Below are 8,049 nucleotides of genomic sequence, written 5' to 3' on the forward strand. Positions count from 1 at the left end.
GCAGTTCCCGGCCACACCTGCTGCTGGTCACAGTCTGTGCTGTGTTCTCTTCCAGGACAAGAGGTGCATTCTGACCTCAACCCCGCCCCCACCAGCGGTGGCAGAGGCAGCGGACAGGCAGGTGAGCAGGGGCCTGAGACAATCTCTGAAAATCAGTGCCCCAGAGGCCGCTGGTGACTAGAGGGGCCACGGGGCAGAAGGCAGCATGGGATGGGAGGAAGAGGAAGGCTCAGGACAAGGAGATGAAAGGGGGAACAGATAGCACTGTGAGGACCTCGGCCATGAAAGGGAAGAAAAAAGATAGTGACAGCTGAAGCGGTGTTGGCGTTAAAAGCTGCGGGCTTTTTCATTTAATTTTATTAATTACCATTACATATAGTGGCATATTTTTATTTGATTAAAGATTAGGTGCCATGTCATATAACAGGATACAGTATGTTATTATTTATTAAATAATACATAATAGTAGATATACTACCATAATATGTTCTGTTTATTTATTATCAGATAGTATATAATACGTATGTAGGTATTTATATACATAATATATAATTCATGCATCTATATAATATATAATACATAACAATGTAGGATTATGATTAATATATTTTATAACAAGATTACATAACAATAATGATGTAATATTACACATTGTATGCCTTGGTTCATGACACAATCTCACCTTAGGTGCCTTTGAGAAGTATTTATGTATTAAAATTAATATTATAAGAAACAGTTGTGAACCTATCACCCAGCATCAGAACAGGACTATTTACAGTGACATACTGTGTCCTAACCTGCACTTGGCCTCTTCTCACAGGAAGTAACCAGCATCCTGAATCCTGGCTTACCCTTGCCTTGTGTTACTTTCACACACACAACACTTAAGATCAGTTAAAACAAATGAACTGTAGGTACATGCAGCGAAGTGGATGAATCACACACTCTATGTTAAATTGAAACATAAGCCCTAGAAGATAGGCGATAGTGTGCTATGCTTTTAACTGTGTATATATATGTCAACTAAACTCACTGAATTAAGAACTACAGCTAGAGTCCAGGTGGGAGAGGGACAGATAAAAGATGAGGTGAGAAGATTTGCTGCAGGTGAGCGAGTTCCTTTCCAGTGACATGTCATTCTCTCTGAAGCAGGAGGGAAGACCACCTGCTGGGAGTCAGGGAAGAGACAGAGGGAAGCTTAGAGGTGTGCAGAGAGCAGAGAATGTTGACACCACTGAGTGATAAGTGGGGAAATGTGCTCACTAGAGAAATCCTGGAGGATTGCCTGGCAGTGGCAACACGGTGGGCATTGATTTGTAGTCTTAGAAACCTGTGCTGGGAGAGCCTGCTGCCTGCAGGCTCAGAACAAATAGAGCTGGGTGAACCGAGATGGAAGTCGGCCTGGTGAGGAACTGAAAAGGTCAAGGCTCAAGGGGGTTTTGTTTGTCATAAAGAGAGTGCTGACTGTGGATGCAGAGCTGGAAGGTGGGGTAGTGGAAGTAAGAGGAATGTGGACAGGCAGGAAAGCAGAGGAGTCAGTGCATGAGGCCTTAGTGAGGGTGAATGAGGGCCAACGAGGCTGGTGGAGAAGCAGCTGGATGGCTAGAGGTGGGCACTTAAAAGAGAGAGGCTAGAACTGGGGTGGAGACACACCCGGGTATGAGCCCGTGGGTAGGGTGAATGGGGGGTGGCTGGCTCAGGCTGACGGTGAAGAAGACCCTAAATGAACATACTGGGTGGTGGAGGGAGAATGAACTTTGACGTCTTGATGGTAGGAGGCGAGGCAATACAGAGCTGGTGGTCCAGGTGCTCCTGACTTAGGCAGATGAGCAGGGAGGCCAGGGTGGCAGGCACTGCTAGGAAAGGATCTGGGTTTTCCAGGTGCTCCCAGGAGAGTAGGAGCAATCATCTGAAAGGGGAAAGTGAGCACAAGGAGGCAAACCCTGGCTCCTTATCAAAAGGGGGGTGTGAGGGGGCAAAGTGTCAACTCCAGAGATGGTGGGCCAGGAAGCAGGGACCACGGGTGAAGTGAGGGGACACTCAGAAAACAGAGGGAGAAGAGTCTTCTGGGTGTAGGGGAAAGAGAGGCTCCAGGACAAAGTAGCACAGGGGCACAGTGTTGAGGATGGACTGGCTCTATGGTGACACTGCAGGGCTGGCTGGATCTTTGTCCTGAGGGCTTAATTTGGGGGGGCTGCTGGCCTCACGAGGACACCCCTCTCAGCAGCCTGGACAGACGCTCCCGTTCTTGAGAGCTGTGTGGCCAACACTGTTCTCGGAGGGGCTCTGCCTCCATCTTCTATCAGACTTTCCTGCCCAGCCCCCGTCCACCAGCGAGGGAACCTGGGCCTTGCAGCTGTTTCCCGTGGAGGGAGACAGGCTCCTTGGAGAAGCAGGCTGATCTTACTTTTCTCCGTAACCCAGGTCCTAGCAAAGCTCCAGTGTGGCCCATTCAGAGGCTCAGATACTTAATAAATAAACTTAAAGCAGTAGAATAGCAGAGCTGGAGGAAGTGACCACTGAGCTCACAGAATTCACTGCCCACACCCCCATTCTACAGATGAGGAAACAGAGACCAAGCGGTGAAGCAGCCTTGGCCAAGGTCACGCTGCTCCTTAATGCTGGCCTGTGTCGGGCATGCCAAGTGATGAGCTGCAGTGAAAGGCCTGAGAGGGGGCTCTGGGGCCAGACAGCTTGGGTTCAAGTCCCAGGTCTGCCATTTACTAGCTGTGTGATTAATGACTGTCCTTCCTGTAAAGTGCCACCTCATTGGGTTGTCGTGAACACAGAGTTCCTGGAACAGCAGGACAGAGTTCTGTAAGGGTTTGCTGTTGCTTTGTTTACTATTATTATCACCAAGTGAACCCTGAAATGAAGAACAAAGACAGCAAGAATTTTTATTTTAAAGGATTTTAAAATCCGATGATGAATGTTTGATTTAGTCTATTCAAGTCTGCATTTGACCCTTATTAACAACTACACAATGGATGACTTTTGAGGAAATGTTGCTTCATATCTTTAATTCTCACTAATGACACAGGCTATTCAACAGGAAGCAGCTTTTTTCCAGGAAGAGGGACAAAAAGTTAACAATATCTCGGTACCTCTCGGTCCCCAGTGAATTGGTTGTGACCTGTCAACCCAACTCTGGGGAACTGCCCGCTCCTCCTGGGCTTGCTGCACTTCCCCGCGGCATCCAGGGGGCGCTGTACGCCCACACGAATCCAGTCCCTTGGTTCATATCTTTGCTTCAGATCCCTCAAGGACTGCCCATGCCCCAGGGCCCCATCTGCCCCGCCAGCCTCGCCTGCTGGACTCCAGGACACCATCCTGGGTCTCAACCATCCTCTCCTCCTATGCCCGCCCCACTACTCTTCACTTTGTCCTTCAAATGTGGGCTCCTGTGGCTCTCCACCCAGCAGGGATCTCCCTGTCCTCCACCTCGGGTAACTGCATCGTCCTGCACGGTGCGGTGCGTAGCAAACCCATGTGGAGTCAGGAAGAATACAGAACAACAGGTGCTCAGAGGGGCTGCCTTTCCCACTGCAGGGGCCCTGGAGAGCTTTCTCCCGGCTGGTTATTCACAGGCGCTGAAGCTGTAGAATCTCGATCTCACCAATTTAAAGGGCATCATCACTAATTACAAAAGCAATCATTTTTTCAGTAGCAAAAGGACAAAAGACTTTGTGCCCCGCACCTCCAACTTTCTTCCTCCGCCTTCAGAGGTGATTCTCACTCTCTGGGCAAGGGTAGAAAGCAACACACAGAATATTATTTTTCAATGTTTTCTTTCCCACTATGAAGATTGCTTTCCCAGAACCGATGAAGGCAAGGATGGTTTGGCATCCCTGCACTGAGGATTCAGAGATGCAGGGGGGGAGGGGAGTGGGGAGATAATTCAGCATTATTGAACCAAACCGAGACATTAAAAGTTTCTATTCTAAACAGAAAGAAAGCAGGATGCTATACAAACGGGAAACCATAGTTGGAAATGCAATAACGAGTTACAAGACAATAAACATGAAGATGGAAAAAAGAAAAAGCACATCAAAATACAAAAAGGTGGTAATGGGAGATGGTAGCATGAAAAGATAGATTTTTTTCTCTTTCTTTCTTTTTTTTTTTCTCATTATTCTTAGGATGTGTTGGAGCCTACGTGATTATCAGTCTAAAGGAAATAGATATAGTAATGAGTTGATATACTTGAAAAAATAGATAACCACAAATCGAAAGCATACAATAGAGTCGCAAAAAAAAAAAAAAAGAAACAAGCTCAAAATTGCTTAAAGACTTAAACATTAGACAAGACGCTATAAATCTCTCAGAAGAAAACATAGGCAAAATATTATTTGATATATATCTCACCAATGTTTTCCTAGGGCAATACACCCAAGCAACAGAAATAAAATACAAAATAAACAAATGGGACCTAATTACACTTATCAGCTTTTTCACAGCAACAGAAACCATAAGCAAAACAAAAAGACAACCTATGGAATGGGAGAAAATTTTTGCAAAAGATGAGCCTGAACATGGCTTAAATTCTAGACTATATAAATAGTTCATACAACTTAATAAGAAAAAAAAATAAACAACCCAGTCCAAAAATGGGCAGAACAACTAAACAAGCAATTCTCCAATGAAGATATACAAATGGCCAATAGGAATATGAAAAAAAGGTTCAATATTGCTAATTATCAGAGAAATGCAAATCAAAACTACAATAAGTTATCATCTCACACTAGTCAGAATGGCCACCATTCAAACATCCACAAACCACAAATGCTGGAGAGGCTGTGGAGAAAAGGGAACCCTCCTACATTGTTGGTGGGAATGTAGTTTGGTGCAGCCACTGTGGAAAACAGTATGGTGAGTCCTCAAAAGACTAAAAAAAGACTTATCATTTGATCCAGCAATCCCATTCCTGGGCATATATCCAGAGGGAGCCTTAATTCCAAAATATACCTGCACCCCAATGTTCACAGCAGCATTGCTTACAATGGCCAAGACATAGAAACAAACTAAACACCCACAGACAGATGATTGGATAAAGATGTAGAATTTAGATATAGAAGAATATTACTCAGTCATAACAAAGAAGGAAATAATGACATTTACATCAACATGGATGGACCTGGAGATTATCACACTAAAGTGAAATAACTCAGAGAAAGACAAGTATCATATGATATCACTTGTATGTGGAATTTTTAAAAATGATACAAATGAACTTATTTACAAAACAAAAACACACTCACAGACTTAGAAAACTAACAGGAGTTTGGGATTAACAATTACAAACTACTATATGTAAAATAGACAAACAACAAAGATTCACTGCAGAACACAGGGGAAAATATTCAGTATCTTGCAACCTTTAATGGAAAAGAACCTGAAAAAGAATAGACTATGTATATGTACAACTGAATCACTATGCTGTATACCTGAAACTAACAAAACAGCTGTATATCTGAAACTAACAAAACATTGTAAATCAACCACATTTCAATTAAAGAAAAAGATAAGTTCTAAATACCTTTATTCAAAGAAAATCTTCAACTCTTACCTCTTACGGAAAGTAAAATGGGAAGCTTGAGCAGGACCAAATTATACTGAATGAGAGGTTACATACCTTCTCCAGCACGTGGCCCATGCTACACACACATCGTGTTTTCCTTCAGGTAAGAATGGCCCTTACTGCCCAGGGAGCGAGTCCTCCTTAGACAAGGCCTGTGTGGCAGTGGCCTTCTTGTCACCGCTCCATCTCACCAGGAGGCCAGGATTTTCAGAGCGGAGGGAACACATATCTCATACACTTCAGATCTATTTCCTGAGAAAAACTATGGAAAGACCAAATTCACCTGCAGTGCGGGAAACATGAGCAGGACCCCTTAGCAGACCGACAAGCCCGAAGCAAGATGGCCTGATGTTCACATCAGAACCAGAACAACAACCGTCTGGCCCCAGTTAAACGATCACCATCTCCCCTGCAATGAACGGTTGGTACTCAGTGTCAGGGATGATTCTGTTGAGACTTGAGAGATCAAAAAAGTCAGACCAGGGAATCCGGACCTGGTGGATGTCCAGGCTCTGCCAATGGTAGAGGCGGCCCCAAGGGGGTATCACCAGCACCGATTCCTCCATTTTCAGCAGGGTCTTCAGGAGGAAGGCGATGTGGATACAGACGCTCCTATGGAGGCTGAAGCCCTCTGGAGGGTTGACGTCACACAGAAGGTACCTGGCAGGGAGCAAAGGAGAGCGGGTCTTCAGGGCCAAGCCTCTGCACAGGAATCCCGGCTTAGATAGAACAGATACAACGGGAATCCCTGCACAGCCCATGGCCTACAATCCAGACACATTCAGCAGCTTCTGGTTTGTATAGTGGAGGCATTGCCCACCCGTCTCCATGTGGCCAATTACTTCGAGTCCGGGAGCACATGCAGAAGACATCTTGGCATCTGTCTAACAACGCTAAGTACCTGACTAGTACCTGAGCACACGTTCTCCAGGGGCTCTCAAGCTTCTTGGCCTACAGACCCCTGTACACTCTTAATTACTGAGGACTCCAAAAGGCTGCTGTTTATGTGGGTTAAATCTATCAATAGTTCCTGTGTTAGAACTTAAATAAGAACTTTAAAAAATGCTTATGATTTCACTTAAAAATAATAACAACCTACTACATGTTACCATTAATACTCTTAAGCAAAATATAAGTATATTTTTCTAAACAAAAATCATTAATGAGAAGAAGAGCAGTGATTTTAATTTCTGCAAAACTCTTTTGGACTGGTGAGTTCTGAATTCTATCTGCCTCTAAATTCCCTGTTTTGTGATATCACAGACCAGGTTTTCCCTGGAAATCCCCACAGGAAACTCGGGAGTGCAAGAGTGTGCAAAAGGCAGGTGACATACCGGCGTTTCTATGAAAATAGTCTTGCATCTCAGGGGCCTCAGACACACTTTGATAACTGCTGCCCTACCCTAGGCGAGACTCTCCTACACAAGAGCCAGGCAAGGGTCCTGGCTTCTTTAATGAGTTATCGCAGCCACACTCCTCCCTTCTCTGTGTTAATGTTCCCACAACCTCCATTACCGCAGATGAAGATGTAATCCTCAACTGGGGCCTCTAATCCCAGAAGACTGCCAACTTTGAGAGGGAAGGCCCATCTACCATCCCTACACCCCGCACAGTCTATTTTGAGTCAAGCCCTAGATAACTGCTAATCGACAATGACCCTTGTCTTATTCCTGAGTTTTACCGAAGGAGCCAACATCTGGATGGAACTGAAATTTCCCTGCAGATAAACAAGGCTGATAAACCACCCCATTCAAACATCTGATTCTGGGGCTCTTCAAAACCCGGATAAGGCCCCGCTTCATAAATGTCAGGTCCTCCGCCTGCCCTTCCCGGGGGTTCTGGGAGGCCGCGGCCAAGCAGGGCTACCCGGACTCGCGGTCCCAGCCCCAGTGCCCGAGGGGGAGGAAAGCCCGAGGCTGTGCCCCAGCCCTGTCCTCCCCGCCCCAACCCGCTCCCTGGCAACACAGCGCCTCCCCGGCAGCCACACCAACCCGGATCCCACCCCGGTCCATGTCCACTGGCCCCGCCAACTGCGCGGCCGTACGTTTACCGTCTGTGGGACGCCGCCCCAGACAGGATGTCGGCCGCCGACTGACCAGGCAAGAACTAGTCGCCCAGGCGAGCAAGCCGCCTGCCCCAGCAGCAAGCACCGCCATGGTCCCGGGTAGCTGCACACTTCCGGAGCCCGCTGCCCGCCCCAGAAGCTCACACCGGCCCGCGCAGAGCGCGGCGCATGTAGCCATGGCAACGCCGGGGGGCCCTCCTCTAGCGCTTGCGTCTGTGTCCTCCCGAGGCTAGACGTGAGAGGGCAGAAATTGCGGAGCCAATGGGAGCCAGGGCTCGGCCAGGACGGGGGCTGGGGGGAGGCTTATGGGGCAGCTGGGCGGGGCCGGGGCGGGCGGTGCCGAGCAGACTTCCTCACCTGCAGCTGGCGCCGGCCGGATGCTGGGGCGGTGCTGCCACCAGTGGGC

The 8,049-nt window shown here is 47.2% G+C and overlaps 1 long non-coding RNA gene across 1 annotated transcript; it reads right to left on the reverse strand.

Moving 5' to 3' along the window:
- Positions 1-5,181: 5,181 nt before the first annotated feature.
- On the reverse strand, positions 5,182-7,934 carry LOC141577217 (uncharacterized). Its single transcript, XR_012506033.1, has 2 exons — positions 7,629-7,934; positions 5,182-6,238 (listed from the first exon to the last, which is right to left on the reverse strand). It is a non-coding gene; the product is annotated as an uncharacterized LOC141577217 (long non-coding RNA).
- Positions 7,935-8,049: the final 115 nt, after the last annotated feature.

Source organism: Camelus bactrianus, chromosome 3 (assembly GCF_048773025.1).
Source record: "Camelus bactrianus isolate YW-2024 breed Bactrian camel chromosome 3, ASM4877302v1, whole genome shotgun sequence".
Lineage (NCBI taxonomy): Eukaryota > Metazoa > Chordata > Mammalia > Artiodactyla > Camelidae > Camelus > Camelus bactrianus.